The sequence below is a fragment of the Eretmochelys imbricata genome, chromosome 1 (assembly GCF_965152235.1).
Source record: "Eretmochelys imbricata isolate rEreImb1 chromosome 1, rEreImb1.hap1, whole genome shotgun sequence".
Taxonomy (NCBI): domain Eukaryota; kingdom Metazoa; phylum Chordata; order Testudines; family Cheloniidae; genus Eretmochelys; species Eretmochelys imbricata.
The window spans coordinates 202,392,158-202,416,537 of NC_135572.1; the positions used below are offsets into that span (position 1 = coordinate 202,392,158).

At 40.6% G+C, this 24,380-nt stretch overlaps 1 protein-coding gene across 7 annotated transcripts in view; it reads right to left on the reverse strand.

Moving 5' to 3' along the window:
* Nucleotides 1-24,380, reverse strand: part of ZBTB20 (zinc finger and BTB domain containing 20) — a 603,210-nt gene that overhangs the window by 441,571 nt on the left and 137,259 nt on the right. The window contains exon 4 of one of the 7 annotated variants that reach the window (XM_077822406.1): nucleotides 17,620-17,664. The exons of the other annotated variants lie outside the window; for them this stretch is intronic. The gene's annotated coding sequence lies outside the window, so the exon portion shown is untranslated. The remainder of the gene's footprint in view (nucleotides 1-17,619; nucleotides 17,665-24,380) is intronic. 7 annotated transcript variants of the gene reach the window in all.

The window sequence follows — 24,380 nt, forward strand, 5'->3', positions numbered from 1 at the left end:
CTATGGTAGCTGTTGCAGAGAGGGCTATGCAACTCCAAACTGGAGGGGAGGGGAGCCACATGATTGCAAAGAGAAGGGGAGGTGATCACGAGACAAATGCCATCCCTTTGTATTGGAATGCTAAACTGTATTATACTGTTCAGCCACTAGGTGGTGCTGTGTATAAAATACCTTATTTAAACAAATCTCAGCCATACCCGGCAGAGCATTACAGGATGTTATGATGAACACATCTAGTATGTATAAGCAAGTTCTGAAGCCAGTCCACATCTGGTACAGGGACATGACACGGTGTCAGGAGTAAACTAAGAACAGAGACAGAAGGAACATCAAAAAAGGTTGCAGACAGAAGTAACAAAGCAACAAAGATTGCAGGATCTCATCAACATGCCTTTCTTCAATGCCCCAGAGAACTTCAGCTTTGACAAACCTTTATAATGGACAGACTTGAAGCACTATTTTGCAAGATTTCAAATTGCAAACAAACTCCACAAAGAAACTGGAGATATAAAGGTATCCTCTTTAATTTGTGCTATGGGGAAGCAAGAAGAGCATATCTTTAAATCCTTTGACTTTACTGAAGACAGCCACAGGGATGACTCTGAAATAGTTTTAGCTATGTATGATGCATACTTTATACCTCAGAGAAGTGTGGTTTATGATAGTGCATGTTTCTACCAGAGAATTAAAAAACTAGGGGGAAATGTTGAATGTTTTAGAAGAGCTCTGCATATATTGGCTAAAAAAATGATTTGGGGAATGCAAAACATGAAAATATCAGAGACAGGCTGGTTATTGGGTTAACAGATAAAAACCTTTCACAGCAGCTACAACTAAAGAGAGATTTAACCCTAACCCTGGCTATTCAAAAATCAAAGCAGTCTGAGCTGGTCAGACTGAAAAAACCAAGAGCAACTTGCCAAACCTGAAAAATACAAAATTAGTTTAGAAAGTCTTAACAGATGCAAACTGAGTGCTAAAAGTCATTACTCATAAGACCCCTGAGACAAGGAGAGAGAATGCCCAGGATAAGAGGGACAAATTCCAGCCTACATGCGCAAAATGTTGGGAAAAAATCATGACATGGTACACATCCAGCCAGAGATACATGGTGTAATAAATGCATGAAATATGGACATTTTGCAGCTGTTTGCCACACCAAAGCAGTCAAAGAATTGACTCATATTACAGACAATCAAGATCCATTTTTTCTGGGACCTATCATTTGTGATGTCATAGAGCCTGCCTAGAGAGTAAAACAGAATATACACAGCAAGACTACTGACTTTAAAATTGGCTCAGGAGCTGACATCACAGTCATCTCAGAAGGGACTTAAAGTCACCTTCAACCCCTCCCAGAGCTGAAGTCAGACACAGATCAGACTAGCCCTGGAACGCTATGGTCCAGTCTACCACAGAAACAACTTACAAAGACAAAAGTCATGCATTCAGAGTGTACAGATTAAAGGACCACAGAACAATAGCCTTTTCAGCCACAGCATGGCAGCCATGATGGGCCTAGTGAGAAAGGTTGAAGAACTCAATGGAATATTTGGCGATACTGGACTTTTTAAAGGATACTGAGTACAAATAACCTTAAGAGACAATGCTGAACTATCTAGTGTGCCACCCCTCACAGGATTCCTATCCCCTTACTTCATAAAGTAGAAAATAAGTTAAAGAGAATGGAACAGTTTGGCATAATTGAGAAAATCTCTGAGCTAACAGCATAGTGTGCCTGTATGGTACTAGTTATAAAGAAAAATGGAAAATATAAATCTGTGTGGATCTTGAAAGACTTAATGAAACAGTTGTGAGAGAAAAATATATCCTTCCAATACTGAATTACTTCCTTTCCAATGTGAAAGGAGTGACAGTATTCCCCAAACAGGATGCCTGGAGCAGATTCTGGCAAATTCTTTTAGACAAATAGTGTTAAACTGACTACATTTATCACACCGTTTGGGAGATTTTCCTTTCATAGATTACCTTTTAGAATTAACAGTTGTGACACGCTACACTGTGACGGTTACCGCTTTTACAAGACTATGATACATTTTATATAAAGTATGCCTTGTGAGGTATCACTTGAAAAGTCATAATTTGCTGAATATCATTATCCTGTTAAAATATATGTAGCGACACTCTATGCAGTTATAAGAGTCTACTGCATGACTGTTACTGAAATATGTTGTAATTCTGGGTGACACCCACAAGTCAGTTTTTCAGAGACAAAGAGTCACTAGCACCCCAGACAGGTGTTAAAGGGTCATCACCTATGTAAGTGGCCATCCTCCAGCAGGAGGGAAGGTATAAACAAAAAAATTACATCACAAGGACAATTCAAACCTCACATCAACAATGGACTGCATGTCACCATGACTCAGCAAGGATGTTTCTAGCACAAAAACTGAAGTATAAAGAAGGAGGAAAACAATTGACTTGACCTCTCCCCATCCCATCTCTCTGCTCATGACATCAACAACTCTCAAAAGAACTGAACTAAGGAAGAGTGGTCCCAGGCTGAAAGGAGGCTCAGCCTGTAAAATTTACAACCCGCATGAAAGACCCCCTAAGGTTATTCTTACCAGCTTAGGTTAAAAGCTTCCCAAGGTACAAACTTTGCCTTGGCCTTGAACAGTATGCTGCCACCACCAAGCGTTTTAAACAAAGAACAGGGAAAGAGACCACTTGGAGATGTCTTTCTGCAAAATATCCCCCCAAGCCCTGCACCCCTGGGGAAGGCTTGATAATAATCCTCACCAATTTGTACAGGTGAACACAGACCCAAACCCTTGGATCTTAAGAACAATGAAAAATCAATCAGGTTCTTAAAAGAAGAATTTTAATTAAAGAAAATGTAAAAGAATCACCTCTGTAAAATCAGGATGGAAAATACTTTACAGGGTATTCAGATTCAAAACACAGAGGATCCCCCTCTGGGCAAAACCTTAAAGTTACAGAAAACAGGAATAAACCTCCCTCTTAACACAGGGAAAATTCACAAGAAAAACAAAAGATAAACTAATCCGCCTTGCCTGGCTTACCTATACTGGTTGCAATATTGGAGACTTGGATTAGGATGGGTTGGAGAAGATGGATTTCTGTCTGGCCTCTCTCAGTCCCAAGAGAGAACAAACACGTAAACAAAGAGCACAAACAAAAGCCTCCCCCCCCCAGATTTGAAAGTATCTTGTTCCCTTATAGGTCCTTTGGGTCAGGTGCCAGCCAGGTTAGCTGAGCTTCTTAACCCTTTACAGGTAACAGGATGTTGCCTCTGGCCAGGAGGGATTTTATAGCACTGTATACAGAAAGGTAGTTACCCTTCCCTTTATATTTATGATGACAACAACAGTGTATGGTGAGAGAGAACTTTTTTGCTTTTAAATTCACTTAGCTTGATAACTTAGGTACTGGCATGTTTGTTACTCTTTTATTTTCTTTTGTAACCAATCCTCACTCTTATGCATCATCACTTGTAATCACTTAAAATCTATCTTTCTGTAGTTAAGATAAAATAATAAGATAAGTTTATTTACAAGTATGTTTGGATTAGGGTGTGTGGGAAACTCCATTTTCGATAAGAAAGCTGGTGCATATATCATTTTATTTTGATGAAATGACAGACTTTCTGTGAGCTTGCATTGTTCAGTAGTGTGCTGGACAGTACAAGAGGCATATTTCTGGGAGATAAGGCTGGGACTAAGAATTTGTGGGTGTAGCTCTGCAGTTTAATTAACGAGTGACTGGTCAGAGTGCTCACATATTTAGCTGGGAGTGAATCTGCATGCTGAAGGCTGTGTGACCAGGCCAGGACTGGATGTTCTAAAAGTAAAATAATGTAAAAGGTACCCCAGGCTAGAGAATTAAGGGTACACATCTGTTCAACAGTCCAGATTGTACCCTGGGTAACGTCACATCAGTGCACCTAAAATTTTCCAAAGAAATATGGCAGAATTGTTAACAAACACAAGAGTAGTTGTTCTTTTCATAGATGATAAGTCTGGTATATGGATCTTTGACAGAAGAACACAACAAAACCCTCAATGAAATCCTAAGCCTAATCACGTAGTCTGGACTGAAGGTAAACAAGGAAAAATGCATTTTCTGCCTACACCACATTGAGCTTTTGGGACAGACAATACACAAAGATGGAATCAGTCCTAGGCCTGAAAAAATAAATGCAACTTGAGAATTGAAGGTACCAACTAATGTACCAGAACTGAGATGTGTAATGGCGATGGTAAATTACCTTGGTTGATACCTACAAGATCTTTCTACAGTGACAAAACTACTGCATGAAGTGTTAAAGTCCAATACATTGTGGTTCTGGGAGCCAAATCAAGAAATTACCTTCAAAAAGGTAAAATAAGCTCCAGTTCTCAAGTACTATGACACGAACAATCCCATAATGATCAGTGTGGATGCAAGTAGATATGGATTAGGTGGTGTATTGTTACAACACCATGGACCTGAGTGGAAGCCAGTTGCTTTTTGCTCTCGCACACTCACAGAAGCAGAAAAATGATATGCACAGATTGAAAAGGCGTGCCTGGCAACTGGATGCGCATGTGTGAATTTTTGGAGATATCTGTGTGGACCAAATTAATTTACACTGATAACAGACCATAAACCACTTGTAACCCTCATCAACGGAAAAGTCTTGGATCAAGCACTGCTGAGCTGCCAATGCCTATTGCTACGGCTAATGAGATTTAACCCAATTGCTAAATACATTCCTGGAAAAAATCTGGTAGCAATAGACCCTCTGTTACAGAGCCAAGCATCACACTCAACTACCTATGAGCTCGAATATGATGTAAAGGCATACGTGGATGCTGTGCACATATACAAACCAGTATCAGAAAAGAGACTACTGCATCTACAAAAAGCAACCTCGAAAGACATGCAACTTCAGTAAGTTCTAAGTTACATTAGGGGTGGCTGGCCCAAGTAACAAAAGGACACTAAGGAAGTGGCAAGAGGTTGTGTTGTGTTGTGTGGACAATTAAGCAAGTCAAATGGAGTCATGATTAAAGGCAGTTGCATTGTAATTCCAAATGAAATGAGAGGAGAAATCCTAAATCTCATCCATGGAGGACATCAAAGATTAACTCAATCCCATGAGTGGCCCAACAAGTGTGTTTGGCGGACAGGCATCAGCAAGGCCGTAAAGAATAAAGTATCTGCATGTGAACTTTGCAGAACAAACAGACGAACATAACACAAAGAACTTTCAATAACAACACCACTATCAGCCAGACCTTGGAAGAGACGAGCTGCAGATTTTTGCAAATTCCCTCGTTGATGTGGACTATTTTTCCGGATATATAGAAATAATGTACTTGGGAGGCATAAAATGCCATAGTGTTATCAAGAGACTGAAGTGCACTTTTGCTCACTTCGGTATTCCAGAACAACTAGTGACGAACAATGGACCACAATTCACTGTTGCAGAATTTAAGTCATTCCGAATGAAATATGAGTTTGATCATATTACTAGCAGCTCATATTACCCACAGGCAAATGGAGAGGCTGAGACAGCTATATAGACAGCCAAGAAAATCCTACCACAGGAAGATCCATTCCTTGCTCTTCTGAGTTACAGATTAACATCAACAGTGGCTCCTGGATATAGTCCAGCACAACTCCTGAGAAGTCAAATCAGAACTACTGTTCCTATTTTGGAAAATAACCTATTTCAAAAATGGCCAGACATGAAGAGAGTACCAAATTGGATAGAAAGGCTAAAAGAGTTTATGACCACTTTTACAACAGACATCACTCAGAGAACTGCCAGGTCTAGAACCTGGTGACTGTGTTCAAATCAAATTGGATGAAGAAAGAGGATAGACAACTCCAGCTGTTGTAAAGAAAAAGAAGTTAGTGCCCAGATAATGTGATCGAAATCAACAGTGAGGACTTCAACCAAAACCATCCACATCTAGTTTGTTACTCAGAAAGCAATCAACAGAGGAGATTCTACAGATGGCAGACATAGAACAAGACGATGACATCTCTAGGATTCCAAACCAACCACAGCCAGTCATTGCAACTAATGGACAGCCAGATGACCATGTTTGTTATGAATTCGGGTTGTATAATTAGGAAACCAGTATGATTCAGAGACACTTAACAGACCAATACATACTGAACTTCAAAGACAGCATTATAGGGTAAATATGGTAAATTGTGATGTAGAATTTAAAGGGGGAGATGTAATAGAATGCTAAACTGTATTATACTGTTCAGCCACTAAGTGGAGCTGTGTGTAAAATACCTTATTTAAACAATCCTCACCCATAGCTGGTAGAGCATCTGGGGTGTATAAGCAAGCTCTGTAGCCAGACCACATCTGGTACAGAGACATGACACCTGTTAAGATGTGGTTGATACCATGGGAAAATTTGCAGATTCCTATCTTAAAGCTCCATAAATGTAATCCACTCCAAAAAGTTCTTAGGAGTGTGTCTGGATCATCATCACCTCCTCACACCGACTGTTTAATTAAAAATAGGGAGGTTCCTGAAACACGTCACCCTCAAAAGTTATTCCATATGTATTCTGCAAATGTTTCCCCCACATTATAAAATGGCCACAGCTTGAAAGCTAGAAACCAGAAAAACTAGACTGATGAAGATGTGGTGTGGTTTAAAGATAATTTGCACCAAAAAGAGTCAGGTTTGTGCCTTTTTTAACCCGTGTCTTTGAAACATGGGGACTTGGAGGGAGGGAGATTTTTGCTTTAGAAGGGGTTTTTCTTACATTAGAAATTTGGGTCTCATCTATCTCATTTTTCATAACATGCACTTTTTCTGAGGGACATCACTCATATTAGACCCAAATTTTCCTGCATTCCACACGCACTTGGTGTCCCCCATTTAATTGTTGAAAATTGCTTACGTCAGAATTCGTTTTTAGAAAAATCATGTAGGGGAGGTTATAGAGTTATTCACCCTAAAGGAAGAAATCCTAGAGCATTTTAAATTTCCTGCATGAATAATTTTTGTGGTTATCCTTTTGGATCTTTGTCACACATTACACCCCAAATTTGGGCCTTTGCACCTAAAGAGTTCTTTCCTGAAATACTCTATGCATGACCAGAGGATTAGTAGTACTTTGACTTCAGAATCGCCTTGCAAATTCAAATTCAAATGTAATTTATTAACAGAGTAAACATTTTTAGTCTTCTGATTGTTTGTTTCTAACAGTGTTTTGTGAACCTCTATTTGACTCAAATGCTTGAGTAACACTTGGGAGAAACAGATCTCACTTAAAGAATCAACACAGCCTTCAATTAAGACTTGAGAAAGTTCACTGTCTACATCTGAGACTTCTAAGGATTTCCCAGGCACAACGAAGGAAGACCAATTTTGCCATTCTTAATATTTTAAGGCAGTGGTTTTCAACCTTTTTTCACTTGAGGACTCCTAAAAAAATTTGAATGGAAGTGTGGACCCCTTTGGAAATCTTAGACATAGTCTGCAGACCCCCAGGGGTCCACAGACCACAGGTTGAAAACCACTGTTTTAAGGTAAAAAGAAGCAAGAGGGGAAAAACTTCAGGAACAAAATAAAGAGCATTTTCTTCTCACTACATGTATTGGGCTCCATCAAAAAATAAAGATTAGAAGGGAGGCAGCCCCAAAACACAGCCCCCATTTCCAAGAAGAATTAAAACCATATGGCCGCAAGTGGAGTTCCCACAGAACCTTAGTAAACCCACAAGAATGAGTACTGTTAATGGAATACTAAATGTTAAACTAGACAGGGATACCAATGGTCTCTGCTGCATTTCAAGTTCTCAGAGCCCTTCCATGACTGGGAAGATTTAGACTTCTATAAATATATGATGGTAAAAACATAGCAAGGTCTTGATTCAATAATCTGGTTTAAATTGAATTTGGCGTGTCTAGTCATAGATAATTTCCACCTGGGGACCCTAAAGGTATCTTACATTATGCCTGTCAATACTTACTAAGTGCTCCCCCCAGAATACCAAAAATAGCCTGCATCTTGATAGTAGAAAAGCCCTTACATGACTGCAGTAGCTATGGAAAGAGCAGCATCATTTCAACTTCTGAGTGACACTATGGAGCAACAAAAGCAAACTATGATAAAGTATTATAATAGATCCTAAAAGGGACAATGTTACCCTTATATGAGGAGGGAAAACAAAATTCATGGAATATTCAATTGCTCAGCTTCAGCACCAATGGGCAGCTCAGTCTCACCCTGAGCTAAGCAATCAAAATCCAAGAAAGATGGCACAAGCTGCATCTCAGTTAATCAGAATGTTCTTATGGAGTGGAACATTTGGGGAGCTATGGGGTATGGAGTTGTAAGAGGGAGAGTCAGGCAGATCTCTGTTCCTCAGATGAGAGAAGGAGCTTCCAGGAAACCAATGAGGAAAGGCAGGCCTGGGATACACATTGTCATAAAGCCATCCTTCCTCTTAGAATGGGGTCAGAGGGATTCCATAAGAAGAGGTTGCTGCAGGAAAATTTCTCTGGAGCCAGTTAGGGGAGAGAAACAGTCAAGGAGCTGGGTCACAGAAAAGGCAGGAGAGGCCAAGGAGGGAAGTGCTAAGCAAAACCTTAACTACTATTCTCAACCCCCTTCCTGCTAACCTGTGACCCTCCAGGATGACGAGATTGGATCTTCCGCCTGGCCAACAGGGAGAGATGCCAGAAACTCTTTGAAATGGGTTGACCCAAGAAGTGACCCCCTCCCCCTCTTTCTGGGAAGGCAGTGGCACAGCAGGACAGGCTACTGAAACCACATGGTAAGGTGGGACCATGTTAGGGAAGGAGGAGCTGGAGAGCTAATAAAGGAAAACTGATCCTGGCCAAGAAATCTGCAACTTATTGACTTGTCCCTAATCAAGGAATAGATAAGAGAGGTCATCTCAGACACCAAATCTGAAGAGCCTCAACTCTCTACTAGACTGCCCTAGGGGCCAAGCTACACATTGCTATATTTTACCTTGAAATGTAACTGCATAAGGCCTTAGGGTATCTAGAACAGTGGTTTCCAAACTTTTTGAGTCGCACCCCCCATTACCCCTATCATAATCTGCCTGTGCCCTTCCAAGAGCCAGGGGGCTGGAACCAGGGCCAGGAGCGGAGCAATGGCTGGGGCTGGAAGCTGGGACGCCGTTGGGAGCCAGGGGCCAGAGCTGCAGCTGGGGCCAGAAGCCAGGCTGGAACGAAGCTGGGGGCAGAGTGGGACTGGGTGGCACTCCCTCCCTGCTCCCTGTGGGGGCTGGCCTGAGCCCCCGAATGTTCTTCCATGCCCCCATAGGGTGGTGCCCCCCACAGTTTGGGGACCACTGTTCTAGAGCCTATAAAATTTAACAGCTGAAATGCATCAGCATTCGCCTCTGAGTTATGCAACAGAAAATTCAGTTCTGGAACTGCAGCCAGGAAAAATTGGAGAGGCATAGAAATGTCTGTGAGAGGGGGACCAAGTTAGGGTCATCCTAGTTGTATGTGAGTTTAATTAGATCAGGTAAAAGCCAGAAGAAGCAAGGTTCCCGGTGCAGAGACATGGAGCAGTTGAAGTGTTGTGAAAGTAAGTATGCAGGTACAGGCACGTGTACCTTTGGCCTGGTCTATACCTAAAACTTAGGTTGACCTAGCCACATCACTTAGGGCTGTGAAAGATTTTGCGTCCTGAGAACCAAAGTTAGGTTAAACTAACCTCAGCGTAGACATAATTAGGTTGGTGGAAGGATTCTTCCATCAACCTAGGTACTGCCTCTCAGAGAGATGGATTACCTCCACCAACGGAAAAGCCCCTTCCATCGATGTAGGAAGCATCTATGCTATGGTGCTATAGTGGCACAGCTGCAACACCGTAACTGTGCTACTGTTGAGGCTGTAGTGCAGATATGGCCTTAGTGTGTAATGCTGCTTAGTGCAACTTTTGTAGCCACATCACCTTGTGTAGTCAACACATCTTTACTTCCTTTTTTATGGACCACCCAGTCATTCCTGGGTGAACTAAACAAAGTGCTTGATGCCCACATAGCACTAGTGGCTGGAGTGCCACCAGCATGTGCCTTCAGGGTTTGTGTTGCAGCTAGCACACATATCAACACTACCAAACTTCTTGCAGCACAGCTCACACTGGATCAGACCTATCAAAAACTATATGTGGGTCTGATTACAGCATAAATTACAGACAAGAAATGAGAACTAGCCTCAGTGTTTTGACTAGTTACAGCCAGACTGGTGTAGAAAAACTAGGAGAAACTAAATTATTGGGTATTACATTTATATAATCCATCGCCTTTCAGCAAGTGCCATTCCCAACCAGTTCTAAAACAAAGAGTGCACACTGTGGAGAGTGAAAAATTCACCTCTTACTGGGATCTGTCTTTATTTTAAAAAGAAAACAACAACCTAACAGAGTTCAGCTTAAACTTTCTCCCCAAATTTGGCTGCTCCTAGGATTGCTCAGCCCATACCCAACACCCTTTCTCTACAGAGCCATTTTCACCTGCTTTTGTGAACCAGCAGAATCCACTTAAACCTTTCAACAGAATCACTATCTGCAAACAGGGTGGAGACACTGCTGGCCTGTTACAGACCCCTCCCCTACTGCTTTGCCACTTGAGATCTCAAGGATCTTACACACCATCATGAATTTGAATACCCAACCCTCTCCAGGAGATAGGAAAGTATCATTAGTCCCATATTAGTGTTGGAGAAGTAACTGGCCAAAGGCCACATATCAACCTGGAGCAGAACCCAGACCCCTGAATATCAAGTTTTTTTCCCCTTTAGTCCACTGAAAGTCTTTCCTTCTACTCCACTTTCCTTCATCAGTCCTGATGAATAGGATTCTGGAAGTGTCACCTCACAACTAAAGCCTTCCTATTAAGTTATTCCTGAATGGAGCTCAGCTGATATTGTTATGTCTGCTCTATAATGTTTGGTAACTTCTACACCAAAGTGATAGGTCAGAAAGGATAGTCTTGTGCCGGGTAAAGACCAGAAGGGGGAGTCAGAAGTCCTAAATTGTATTCTCAGCTCTGGCACAGACTTGCTATGTGATTGTGGGCAAGTCTGTGTCTCAAGTTTACTCACCTATGAAATGGGGAGAACTCGGATGTTTAAACCCATGTTTAAAAAGCACACCGAGGTTCTCGAGTGAAAGGTGCTAAGTGTAAAGATTTAGTATAAGAAGAAACTTTGGTGTTAGTAGGAGAGTCAGTATCCTGAACCTTGATGACGGTGAGTAAGAGGTAAAATTGATTTCCAAACCACTTCAGTTCTGTGAACTAGCACTTGTAAGCTGCCAGTTTCAGAACCCTTAATCGCAAGACAAACAGTATGTCACTCACAAGGAACCTCGTTGTGGTGGCTATCAAGCCTCCTGCTCCCCGATAAAAACACAGAAAAGATCTGAAATGATTAAACATCCTATAGTTTGAGATGAGGGTGTTTGCCATATGCTGGAAAAGGAAGAAAACTGACACTGATGTAGGAGCCAGTGGAGAAAAGTGTATATAGTTTAGCAGCGCCCTCTGGGCCTAACCATATTAGCCTTGATCACAATAATGGGAGCTTTGTGCCTCTCCTTATTTGAAACATACCTTACAAAAAGTTTTGCAAGGAGATCTGGTCCGGCTTCTTTCATTTTGCTCCTCTCAGACTTAATGAAGTAACTGAAGTGTGATCAGGAGTGGGTGGGTGAGATTCTGTGGCCTGCGTTGTGCAGGAGGTCAGACTAGATGATCATAATGGTCCCTTCTGACCTTAGTATCTATGAATCTATGAATAATACACATTTTATTTTTAAATAAATGTCACGCCATGGACAAATGATAGGCCTGCTTCATTAGCCAATACCACTGTTTTATACAGTGGTTGCCAGTAAAATATCAATTGATACATTCAGTAAGAAATAACCATAGTACCTCAGATATCACATTGTGATAGCTGTAGGAAAACACTGACTACTGTATATACTGGACGTGATTCTCCCCTCATCATTTTTATGCTCAAGTAGCTCCATGGACTTCAGTAGAGTAAGTAACCCCTAATTTATCCCTTAGCTTAGCCCCTTATCAGGCCTGTAGAGAGTGCTGGGCACTGTATGAAGAGCTGTTAAATAAAGATTAGTGTCTATTCGCTTGATCATCTTTCCCTTCTGTGCTGTGAAAGCATAGTGGATGGGCATACCTTATCTCTGAGGCATGCACACCCAAACCTGCATTACCTTCTATTTGGCAAGGACAGAGACACTAGCACATAATCATGCTGCACTGCAAATGTATTCGTTATAAACAAGCTCTCAAATACTATAAGAAGGAGTGAATTGGCAGCACTCCCATGAATCCTATAAGTGCAGAAGAGCTAATGTAGGCTCTAATTACTGAAACTGCAGAAGCGAGTGAATAGCTCCAACTTCAGTGAAGAATATGGGCCCTCCTGAACAAAGGCCCTTGGTAAGTTAGGTATTTCTTTTGTTCCTTCTGAGTCATTGTCAATATCACCACATTCATTGTCTTAATTCTTTATATTAACCCTCCCACTTGTGCGGCAGAACTTCTGGGGAGAAAGTCACAGCGCTGTAAGCCCCACCTGGCTAGCAACGCAGCATCACTCCAGGTAATACCTTCTACTCACTATCACGGTATTTCTTAGAGTTATACCCTGCTATGACAGGTTGACTTGCACTGATGAATAGACGGAGATGAGGGTATATTAGTTAAGGGCACTGGTGGAAGAGGGGAGAATTTAAGGGAAATTCATCTCCAATCTAGCTCTGGGACCAAACCAAAAATCTTGGATCCAAACACTCCTGCATACTGGGAAAGTTTGGAAACTTATCTGGGCCTGAACTTGGCAGCTTAGGCCCAATTCTGCTCTCGTGCTCTACTTCATAGCCCAACTCTAATCATGCATGCAGCACACACTGGTGGTTTTCCAAACTACAGCTCGTATCCAGTCCCCATTTCCATCTGCACCTATTCCACAAATAGAAAGAATTCCAATGCTTTCCCCTAGTTCCCTGCTTAGGATTTCATTATTAATTATATCTGAAGGTTATTCAGTTAAAACACTAATTTTTTTATTTAAACATTTATATTAAGCTGCTGAGATTTCTAGCAGCTTAGCAGCATTACTTCTGTGTAAGAGAATAAGCCTCTTAGATTCTGCACAGAGGCCTCTCATCTAAAATGAAAGATTTTAGAAATGCATTGAAAGGTAACACCGAGTTAATGATGCTTTTTAAACTGAGGACTCAAAGGCCGATCGTGCAGAGATCCACTAGTTATTCAGCCCACTGAACTCAGTCTCTCTCTTGTGCTGTTACCATTAAAACTGAGCTGGTGTAGGTGCAGCACGGGCAACACCTGTAGCTACTGTAGTTCAAAATAGATCCATCTGAGCCACAGTATACTATCTCTTTGTAGTGACGAAGTCCCATTTTGGGCATTGGCTACTGTCCAGAATTATTTCCAGGTTGTTACTATTAGATGCAAAGTGAAACCAAAAGCCTGGATCTGAACACCTCAAAGTTTGGCAAATGGTTGGCTCCAACCCATCGCTAGTCACAGTCCATTACTTTGGGCTTTTACTTCCACTGAGTAATAAATCCAAACATCTGGAAGTAATTACCAGAAGATGGCATATAACTAATTTATACTATCATCACTGGAGATAATCCGGGTTAGATATGATACCCATCTATCAGGGATGGTAGTTTCAGGATAATGAAATTGTTTCAACCAGGGATGCTGGGTGACAGACCTGATGACTCCTGTTCAAAAGAGATTTCTTCCATCCAAATTCTGGGCTTCAATGTGACATGCAATTATCTCTTATTTTACTAGACCTAGCCAAATTCTGTTCTCAGATAGACCAGTGTAAATCCAGAAGACCAGCACTGTAAATGTCCATGATTTACTTCTGATTTACAGTAGCATAAGGGAGATTAATTTGGCCCCCTGGGCCAGATTTATTATGGTATAATTACATTAACATCAACTGATTTATACCAAGAATTAATAGGATCCAAAGAGTCAATTTTTCAAAAACTACATCCCAGTTTGCATCCACAAAACTATGCAAGGCAAACTGCACAAGACAAACAGATAAGTCTCCTTACCCACGGCGAATGGTACCTTTTTTGCATATTTTGGTTGCACAATCAGGGGCTGATTTTTGGACCCATTCTTTTTTTTGTATCCCACCCTCCTAGTTGAACTTTGCATGAACTCTCTGTCCTCCATCCATCTGACAATGACATATAGAAAGATTCATTTTTCAAGCCAACTTTCTATTTCATGGCTGAACCAATCCAATTGTTTAACTGACCGCACAGACTAACAACTTACACTATCTGCATTGACAGTTGGAAAAGTGCCTAGGCTTGTCTGCAGGACACATAGACCTTTGCACCGGCAATGGGACCACTAAACAATTTTGAGGACAGCTTAAACCCTCACTGTGACCACTTGTAACATCCAGAATAGTTTCCTACCATATTTTCAAAAGAACAGCCCAAAAAGGCATCTCATGTTTGAGAGACAGATGACCCTTTAATAAATGTATTCACCCCTGTTCTTTGATTTATTAAAGCAAGGAAACCCAACAGACAGTATTCTTCAGTGTGATTACAGAATGCCTTAGATGGGATCAGGGCAAAGGTTGCATAATTGTAAGCACCCAATCAGTATGATGGCCTTGAATTACACCGAATGGAGAGCATTATTGCTGTTATGAAATAATAATATACCTAGCACATACATAGTACATTACATCCTTAAAGCTCTGTACAAATATTAACTAATGAATGGGAGCTAATTAAATGGAAACATTAACTAATTAAATGGGTTTTATGCCTTAAAAAGAGGGGAAACAACAGAACATTTTATTTTTACAAAGAAAGAATCACATGGGCCTTGATTCTGACCTCACCCTGACGTGAATCAGGAGGGAAGCTTTTGAAGTGGAATTTTACTTGGGTAAAACCAATGCAAATTAGATCAGAAGGAGCTCCACAGTTTATACATAAAAACTTTCATAAGGATGCCGTCTGGCATGCGGGTAGATCTGTTAAGAAAGCCAGCATCTCTAAAACCATCTATAACCAGAGGCATAATGCTACATCATAACCTCTGCTCTCATCTGCCTGCTGAAAGGAGCTGCTCACACACCTATACTGCATTTTAATGTCGGGAAGTTAAAGCAGGATAGCCAGTTTCACCACCACTTGCTGAGAGACCTCATCTCATGTGCCAAGTTTCAGCAAGGAAGTGACTTTTTAACAGCCGAGTTATAAACCTGTGAAAATAGAACTGCTGACAGACCCTTAACTATAGTGGTGCACCAGGCGCCAATAATAGACAAAACTGCCCCATTTTATAGCACACAGAAAGGCTGGAATTCAGCTGTTATAAGGGATAATAATAAACTTCTGCTGGTGACTCAGGCTCTCAGTCTTGGATTTACATTCCCACTGTCACTAAGAGTTTTTAAGTTAAACAATTTTATATAAAAATGCAATAAACAACATTTATATTACCAACAGCATTTGTTCCCACTGCTTTTGCCCTAAAACATTGCACAATTCTCTTCCTGTCTTCCTTTTTCTCCTCCTCCCTTTTCCCCTTCTCTCTCACCCACCCAGCCTGCCCCACTGGAACTGCAAACTGCCTGGATACTTGGACTCTCACCCATCCGAGATTAAACTCAGACGTGCCAATGGCACAGGGCCCATCCCCAGCCCAAAGCCAACGGCCGGACTGCTGTGATACTAAGTTATTAACACATAGCACTGCAAGCCTCAATTCCCCCTGCACCATAGTGCAAGCTGTGTGGCAGCTCTCAGTTTAATTACTCGAGAGAGAGAGAGAGAGAGAGAGAAAAAAGCGGTCTACAGTATTCCTATTATTTTTTCTTCAACATGGTTTTCACAGCACTCTTTAAACCACATCAAGAAAAAATGCTGTGGTTCAACATTGATATCTGCACTCCTTACAGATTTCTCCCAATTACGAGTCACAGTCAGAAATTGAGAAAGTAAGCACCAGTGAGGGTTCCCTTTAATGTAACACATATTGGAGGAACTATCTGGACTACTGGAGGTGAAAGGTCTTGTAGTATTGCTACCTGAAATTCTAAAGATCATTTGTCTCCCCTGCACTGAAGATACAGGCAGAGTGGCTGTAAAGCAAACTTTCTCACACACAGCTCATCCATCTTTGAGGTTTTCTCTTGCCCCGATAAAGCATCCTTTAAAAATCAAAATTGCATTGATGCATTTAAATTTATCTGCCCATTTATTTATTTATTTATTCAGTCTCTCAGGAACAGCTTTTAACACATTTGGATTTTTTTTGTCATAAAATATTCTATTTATTTCCCAGCAGCTGGTGTCAAAAAAGTTGTTGTTTTCTTTAAATATTACTCTTAAATAAATAAAATCTGTTTTCATATCATGTAAAATTAGTTTTGCCTGCTGTGAGTTTGTGGCATTATGACGAGATCATTTTTTCCATGAATTATTTAAAGAGAGGAGATATATATATATATATGACTGAACAATACACCATGCCATTTAATTTGTATAAATGCAGCATTCATGCAAATTGGTTGCCACACACAGCTCCAGTACTATACACCTCCTTTGGAGTTAGCGGCTACAGACAATGACCTGCTGTTTCACAGGAGATGAATTCTTCTTTGCTCCCAGGTGTCCATCGTGAGTTTTTCAGTGTGACAAAAAATAAATATACTAATACAAATAAACCTCTTTAGCTGGCAGCACCACTGAGGTTTTAGACAACTCTGTCCTGGTTGTTCACACTGAGTATTGCTTCTAAACTGGCCCAGGATGGCATTTAACTCATTTTATTTATTCTTTGTTTAAATCTCTAGTTTGACAGTCTCTCTCTCTTTCATGAAAAACTATTGGTATTGTTAGCAATTCCTCGGGAGTCTTCAGATTACCCTGTCTTTCAGCACTAATATAACTGCGTAGCTGTAATTATTCTCACTTTTTATTCTGACTGTCGGTTTTGGAAGGGGGCGAGGGGTGGGGATTTAATGAATCACTCAAGTTCCCCAAGGCACAGTAAGGTACCATGCTAGATCTACTATGAGCTTTTAAGGTGGAGGGCTTTAATGAATTAATAGCTAAACTGCTAATGAACAAAATACAGTTAATCAAAATGATAAACCAGAGGGTGAAAAAAAAGGCAGGAACTAAAGATTTGTTTTCAACTTGTTTTATTACATATTTTAATATATGTATGGTAGAAGGGAAGGGAAACTCCTTTACCAAAATGGAATATTTTGTATCATAGTTCAGGGTATACTACTTACTGAGACAGCATAGTCTAGTGGTAAGAGAACGGGTTTGGGAATCAGGAATCTTATATCTGCCAAACACTCAGGACAATACTGACAAATCATTTAACTTCTCCATGCCTCAGCTTCTCCCACCCATAAATTATCATCATTAAAATATTTATTATCACAATAATGCCCAGAGTCCACCATGAAAAATGGGAGTCTTTGTGCTAGGCACTATACAAACACATACAAAGAAATGGTCTTTGCCCCCAACAAACTTAATAGGGATAATAATATTTACCTACCTCACAAGAGTGCTTTGGGAAGATTAGTTCTTGTTCTACACAGTGCTTTGGAGAAGAAAAGGGCTATATAAGTGTTTATTAAGTTCATGGTTATTTTTAAGTAAGGGTAAACTGGGCTGACAGTGAAGCAAAAAAGACTTTTAAAAAAAGTTCTTGTTAGTCAATTTCCCCGAGAAGGAAGAAGAGATGAGTCCAAACCAAAATTCTGAACCTGAATGCCCCTTTATTTTGGGGGAATATTGGAGACGGATCCTAACTTGTTGGCTCAGGCCTATTTGCAGGAGAGAGATGTGGGTTTACTGTGCATGCAGTAAAGTTATGTTCATACCATGATGTCCTTCCAGGATAGAGCACACATGTCTGTCATTAATAAAAACAGGATCAGGACAGACTGTAACCACCAGTCTTCCAAATGCCATTTTCTGTACCTATGAGCATTAGTCTTTTCTGATTTAATTTTTTTAAGTAGACAAGTCCTCTGTACTATAATTCTCCCCCCCCACCATCATTGCCAGCCCAATTTTCACTAACTTCTCTCACCCTAAAGTCAGACACAAATGAATGCATACTTTTTTAATAAACTTAAAAATTAAAAATATACAACTCAGGGCCACATCATGCCTGGCTATATAAAGTCCTGTAGGGTGGCCAAAGTAAAATAGAAAACTCTAAGAAATCTTGCTTGCAGAGATTCCAATATGCTTTCCTAACAGGAGACGAGGGCTATGACAAACATTTCATGGTCAACAGAGAGGGCAGGGAGTCTGAAGCTCCAAATGTCCCAAGAACTCTTGGGAAATCATACAGATTTCAAGCTATGTGAGTGGAGAGTTGGGACATTTACATTAGTCCTCAGCCTCCCTCCCCCACGGCAACACAGCTGCCTTATGACACATTTACATCGGTCACCTTACCCATGTCTAGGACTCTGAAACTCCTTGAGGAATTTCCCTGTAGATTCCTGATCAGTAGTTTGAATAACAAAAGAAAAGCCTGGCCTCCAGAGAACACATCCATAGCTTTACGCTGAGCACAGTGTACGATGAGAAAGAACTTTGGGAGTTTAGATGGTATTCTGTGGACAGCCATGTAGTGTATACACGATTAGTAATGATCACAGTTGTGTTCTTAGTATCAAATGCACAATGACTGGGGACACATCACCAACCAAGGCACAGGGAAAGTTTCAGACCCAGCATTAACCTTCATGAGAAATTCTACAGGCATGTTGATGAATTAGAAGAGCAAAGATGCTGTCCAAGACCCTCCTTACTCTCCACTCAGTGGACAATATCAGCTGGGTCTTTCATGTATTCCACTCATCCACACCTAAGAGTAGAAGGTATGAATTGGCTCTCAGGGGCCTGACATTAACTAAAATACTTTACTCGTGGCATTTATAAAAAATGGAAACAAACCAAAAAACCTTAAGCACGCTTCAAAAATATTGTAATTAAGCAAGATGCTAAATAGAACCATGCACAATTCTACTGACATCAGTGAAGTTGCACCCACATATGCCAAGGCTGAATTTATTGATAAAGAATCAAAGGATAGGAATATAATTAATGCCAGTCAACATGATTTTATGGAAAATAGGTCTTGTCAAACAAACCTGATTTCATTCTTTCATGAGATTACAAGTTTGGTTGATAACAGTAACTGTGAAGATGTAATATACTTAGATTTTTGTGAGGCGTTTGACTTAGCACCGCATGACATTCTAATTAAAAAATTAGCATTATACAGTATCAATAAAGCATATGTTAAATAGATTAAGAACTGGCTAACTGACAGATCTCAGAAAGTAGTTGACAATGGGGAACTATCATCAAATGGGTGTGTTACTACTGTGTTTCAGGGATCGATATTAACTCCAATTCTGTTCAACATTTTCATTAATGATTTGGATATAAATATAAAATCATTGCTTATAAAATTTTCAGATGATACAAAGATTGGTGGAATGATAAATGGTAATGAGGATAGGGCAGTCATACAAAGCAACCTGGATTGCTTGGTAAACATTCAAACAAAATGTGTTTTTATACAGTCAAATGCAAAGTTATACATCCAGGAACAAGAAATGCAGGGCATACCTACAAAACGGGATACTATATCCTGGAAAGCAGTGACTCTGAAAAGGACTTACGGGTCATAGTGGACAAGCAACTGAACATGAGCTCCCACTGCAGCAGTGTGGCAAAAAGTGCTAATGGGTCCTGGGATGTATAACCAAGGAAGTAGCAAGAAGGACTAGGGAGCTGATCGTACTTTTGTATACGGTGTTGGCGATATCCAGAGTGGAATACTGTGTCCAGTTCTAGTGTCCAGGTTTTTAAAAAACTGAAAAATTGGATAGTAAGCAGAAAAGAACCACAAAAATTATTTGATGGCTCAAGAAAACACCTTACAGTGAGAGGTTTAAAAAGCTCATTATGTTTAGGTTTGAGAGGTGACTTCATTACAGTGTGTACGTACTCAAAGGGAGAAAATACCAGGTACTAATGGGCTCTTTAATCTAGAGGAGAAAGGAATAACAAGAAACAATGCCTGGAAGCTGAAGCCATAAAAAATTAAATTAGAAACTAGGCACACATTTTTAACAGTCATGGTGATTAACCACTGGAACAAACTACCAAGGGAAGTGGTGGATTCTCCATCTCTTGATGTCTTCAAATCAAGCCTGGATACCTTTCTGGAAGATATGCTTTAATCAAACATAAATTGTTAGACTAAACACAGGGTTAAATGTAATGGCCTGTAGTAGAGAGAAGATCAGAGTAGATCTAGGTCTAACGCCCTTCTGGCCTTAAACTCTGTGGAAGTATGAATCCATGAATCTCTCAGTATTAAAAATCGTAAGGTCATGTTTTATGCGACCTAGTGTGTTTAAACTACTGGATATTCTTGTTCTGAGTGACCATAACAAATGATGTTCACACAAAAGATGCAGTTATATGAAGGACAGTCTATGCCAATCCTTGACCAGGGATTATCTGGAGGGCAATGTATTGTGAGTTTTAACCTGAAAAGAGTTGCTTTGGTTAAGTGACTGTAGTTCATTTTAATATGGGTTAGTTAGATGGCTTCTCTACCAAAACCTCAGATCCAAATGAACTTGGAGTGCTTGAAAATCAGATTCAAATTTAAATTTTTTTATTTGGACCCTGGGACACCCCTAGCTCAGGGTTGGTTGGTACGGGAGCATTGCCTAGTTGTTAGGGTTTAGGCAGATGGCATGCAGTGGGGTTGCTGGTAGGGGAGCCCAGGCCCTCGCACTCCACCAGGCTCCAAGCCAGAGCTATCAGCACTCTGCCAGCCAGGGATGTTTAAGGCAGCCCTCCCTGGGCCACTTCCTATCTCCCCCCCTGCGATTGTAATAAGGTGCATTCAAACAAACTGCATCTAGGGTAAGGCAGCGTGAGGGTTGTTAGTTCACCACAAGGTGCCTTCTGGTGGTGGTGGCATAGCCACTGCCTCCTCCTGTGGTATGGCCCAGGCTCCTGGGCCAGCTAGATCCAAGGGCTTTCCCCCGCTGGGAAAAGGGAAAACGGGAAAACAAAAACAAGGGAATCAATCAAGTCCAGAGTTCATATCAGAGGGGAATGCTTCAATCTCAGGCTGTCCCTGCAGCAGGCCTTCCGTTCTCTCAGGGAGGGGCCTTTGGGCAGCTGTTCTGGGAGAGATTCTGCCTTCCCTCAGCTGATCTCCCCTGGAACTGCCAGCAGCAAGTCTGCTCTTTTCCCTGGTCTGCCTCCAAATGAGCTGCTCTCCTGCTTTTGAAGTCCTCCTCCAGCTAGTGTGTTTGCTACAGGTGTGACAGGGCAGGGCTAGCTAAACCCAGAGTGGTTCCTTAACCCCTTGTTGCTCACTATGGAATTTATTCCCCCCATCATACACCTATCTCCAGATTCAGTCTGAATCTGGATTGTGAAACTACCTGGCAATTTCCCTTCATAGTGGCTTGTGCTGTGTTTAACCATTTTTGGCTTCGGTTCATGGGGATTAAGAACCCTTGAATTTTGCTTTGAGTTTTTGGTTTGAATGCACCCATTAAACTGTGAAACCAGAGTATGTGAGCCCCAAACCAAAAATCAGTTCAGATGCAGACCTCTGTCGAAAAGTGATAATAGGATCTTAAATGGCCATAAGTTGTAGGGACCTCAGATTTTAGGCCTCAACTGGAAGACAGAACCTGCACAAGCACAGTGTACTTTAACACCATGCTGGCCCTGGTTTCAGAACTGTCTTTGAAGGAAAAGTGCCACCTACAGAATCACCAACATACCCCCTGTAGCATATGTATCTTCATGGCTGGTCTCTCGTCCAAGTACTGACCAGACCCAACTCAACTTAAACTAGGAAAACTAACAAGATTACAGCCCAATGTAGTGGGGCTGACCGCATGCAAAAGATATGAAACGTTCCTTAATATTTAATTTGAAATTTCCCTCCTGCCCTCTATACATAGTTCAGATTATAAATATAATAGATTTTTTTTATAGTTACAGATTGGCAGATGCCACTCATCTATATATTCTGCCCACTGCCTGAAAACAATATGATTTAAGGAGTAGGTCAGCAGTAAGAAAGGATTCTTCCCAACAGATTAAAATGTGCATTTTAAGAAAGGAAACACTCATAGAAAGCAGAGCAAGTCTTATGTTTCCATAGTTTATTTTTCTGCTTAATGAAACAAGGTTTTCAGCTTCTACAATAGCAGCTACAAAGACACTTCATTAATCTCCTGCGTGCACCGCCTCTCCCTAATACCGGTAGCTGCCCCATTCTAGCCTCCTGAAAGTTATCTGCTGGCATTGCATCAATATCCCAGCACAAGAATAAAACCAAGGACTGACTTAGAGCTATTCAAAGTCTGCTGTTTTGTAGAGAAGGGATGGAAACCAAAAATTCCCTGATACCTATGAAATTTGGGAATCTTCAACAAGAGAGAGGAACACTGCAGCTCAGGCTTGTCTGTATGAGTAATAAATCAAAAGAGAACCTCTGTATTTAGTACTTATTACCTCTGTATGTAGAAAGTCAAATGACAGCCAGCGGAAAAAGTACATTTCCTCAGGCTCAATATATACAGGGTCAAACACTGCAGTCCTTATTTGACCAAACTTCCACTTTTCCAGGGGTAAAGACTATGGGCAGAATTTTCAAAAATGCCTAGGGGACTTAACAGCCCAAGTACCCCTGAAAGTCAATAGCACTTGTGCTTGTGCTCCTTAAGGCACTTCGGCATTTTTGAAAATACTATTCCACATGACTTGACCCAAAGATTATGGACTTTTTTTCCCTCTGCCTTCCTCTGGAGTATTCAGCTGCAATCAACTGTTGAGAACAGATGAGGATGTATCACACAATCTGTTTCTAGGGGCAACAGCAGTGGCGAACCTCAGTCTTTCCCATCTCCTGTTTCTTAGTGTAAATATTATATACTAAGATGAAATGGCCTAAAAGACTTCTCAAACTGTAGTGCATGTGAAACTTGGAAAGACTTAATTTGTAGAGGGTTGTTTCATCTAGAAGGAGTTAGCTACAGTGTCATGTCCTCAGGGTATGAACATTAATCACGTTTAACTCCGATGTTGTAATGTGTGTCACTTGACATGATATGGTGCTGGTGAGCATGGGTAGAGTTTCTAGTAGAGCTAGTCAGAAATTTTCTGATGGAACTTTTTTTGTCAGAAAAATGCCAATTTGTCAAAAGTAAAACATCTCATGGAAACATCAATTTCAGTACAATTTAATTTTGAAGGAAAAATGGGGAAAAAAGCTTTTTGATAAGGTTGATAAGTTCCATTTTCAGCTTTTCAGGATGAAGTGTTTTGATATTCCATTTTGAAGCAACCTTTCTTTTCAATGTTGTTATATATTATATTATATTTTGTATTTGTGTTATTTTATATTATATAAGGCAAAAATTGAAAAAACTAAGTTGGAACAAAACGTATTGATTGCATTGAAATAAAGTCTTTCAATCCAAAACATTTTTTTAATGTAATTTTGTGGGAAAGTTCTATTTTTGTTTTGTTTTGTTCTGTTTTACAACTAACACATTTTGAAAACATACATTTTCCTAAACAAAAAATCCAGTTCCCGCCCTGCTCCGGTTTCTAGGAAACCAGATAGAACAGAAATTCACTTACTGTCCAGCCTGCTCTTCCACTTTCAATTTAACTCTGTCAGAATAATCTCTTCCTCTTCATAAAACCAGGTGGATGTTTTTTCTTAACTTGCTTTCAGACTCTTGAGTTTCACTCCAGGCAAAAAAACCCAGGACATACAACCTTCCACATCTGTGAGTTACATGCATGGCAATAGGCGCAGGAGAAATAAAATGAAATAAATGAAAACTACAGAGATGTCTCCAGAACAGAGAGATGAATTGTTGAATACATATATTTTTTTCTGGTAGTGAAGTGATCTTTTCAACAGAGGTCTTTAATTTACTGAATCTTTGATTTTCATTCAACTGACCATTTCCATTGTAAACTACACAGGGCAAGCGCCATGTGTGATCTGTACAGAACACAATGGTCGATCCTTAATAGAAACGGCTTTCATGGTAGCTATTTGAAACAAACACCTCCCACTTTTCACTCTCCCCTTCTTCCCCACCCTAAACACAACCATCATCTTCCCAGACATTTGCTGCCTACATAGAGCAACAGCACAGCTAGCCATGGTAAAGTCTGCTAATTTGATAAAACAATAAGTATCATTCCACCAACAGGAGAACAAGCAGG